Below are 1646 nucleotides of genomic sequence, written 5' to 3' on the forward strand. Positions count from 1 at the left end.
AATCCTGGCAAAAATAAAACCATTGTGAATTATATATGATACCATATAAATCACCAGAAACCACTCTTAAAGTTCACAACTCCAAGCCAAATTCAACTCTTCCCTTATTCCCAACTCCTATAAGCAGCTACTTATCAAGTCTTGCTCAGTTCAAGCACTTGCTTGACATAGTCACTAACACCAACCTCATCAGCTGCCACTAGGGTATTGCAGTCACTTCCTCACCTGTTTCTGTCACCAATCTCACCCCGTTCTAGCCATTGCCTTCACCATGGCTCCAGTTAACATGCTAAATAGTTACTATTTCTTGTCAAACCGTTCATTAGTTCCCTACTGTCCCCAGGGAATGAAAGAAGGGTGCTGAGGTAATCATAGGGATGGTGGTGAAGGAAAAAATAACAAACCTTGATGGAGTGCTCACTATGTGCCATGCATCATTTACATAGACCACGCCACTTAAACTTCAAAATATCATCATCATAATAACATCGTCATCATCATCGTTCTGACTTATAAATGAAGTAGGGGAATGAAAGAGTTAAGTGACTCGCTTAAGGGCACAGATAATTAGGGGAGCTAGGGGTTAGGCCCTCAAATTGTAGAAATTCACAAGAGGATTGTAAAATGTACGCAGAAAGACAAAAGGACTATAGTAGCCAAAATTACTTTGCAAAAAAAGAAAATGGCAGCTTTCTCACTACTTGATTCCAAACTCATTCTAAAGCTACAGTAATTAAGACAAAGTGTGTGGCCTCTGGGTCCTGGAGGAATTGATTATACATACGCATATGAAAATTTATTTTTGTGCATGATGGAAAAGTTCTATATATCTTGATTGCAGGGGCAATTGCACAATTGACAACATTTTTCAAAATTCAAAGATCCGTACACTGAAAAAGGAAGATTTTACTCTCTGTATATTATAGTTAAGAAAAACCAATCATGCTTGACCTCAGTGAGAATGGAACAAATCGGTTTACTACTGCAATTATGGTAATTATCTTGCAATTAATTCAATTCTCTTTTTCTTCTACTATTTCTAACCCTTTGTCAGAGTAAAGAACACTTCCAAAATTGAAAGTTTATGGTGACAGAGATTCTTGTCTCAACCAACCTGTCCTCAGGCCCCCAAACCTTCTCCCAGGCCCATCTGTGCACCTCCCTGTAGAATCCAGTGTTGGCAAGAATCCTCTCAGGTCTTTTGACAAGAACCTCCTACCCACAACCTCTATTCCTGATCATGTTTATCATCCTGCACCCCCATCCCCAGCCCTCCCCCAGGCGATGCCTGATCACCCAGGCCTGGCTTTGGCTTTGGCACAGAATCCTGTTGGGTCTGTTGAGCCAGCACTCCCACACCCGCCATGCTTCCTCTTAGTACTTTCCCACCCACGGACCCGCACCCTGCTCCTTGGCCATATGTTCCCACGACCCCGTGCTGTATTCGGAGGAGAGCCCCATCCATCTGCGCCCCTGGAAAATCCCACTGCAGTGGTCCCTAGACCTATCGTGATGCTTCTGAGTAAGGGCTGCCTTTCCACCTTTGTAAGAGGCTGTGGGAGGGGCCTTAGGTCACAGGATCCCCTAGAGCACAGCATCCCCAAGGGGTTTGCTGCCATGTGACTGGGGGCCTACTCACAGGAAAG

Source organism: Suricata suricatta, chromosome X, assembly GCF_006229205.1.
Source record: "Suricata suricatta isolate VVHF042 chromosome X, meerkat_22Aug2017_6uvM2_HiC, whole genome shotgun sequence".
Lineage (NCBI taxonomy): Eukaryota > Metazoa > Chordata > Mammalia > Carnivora > Herpestidae > Suricata > Suricata suricatta.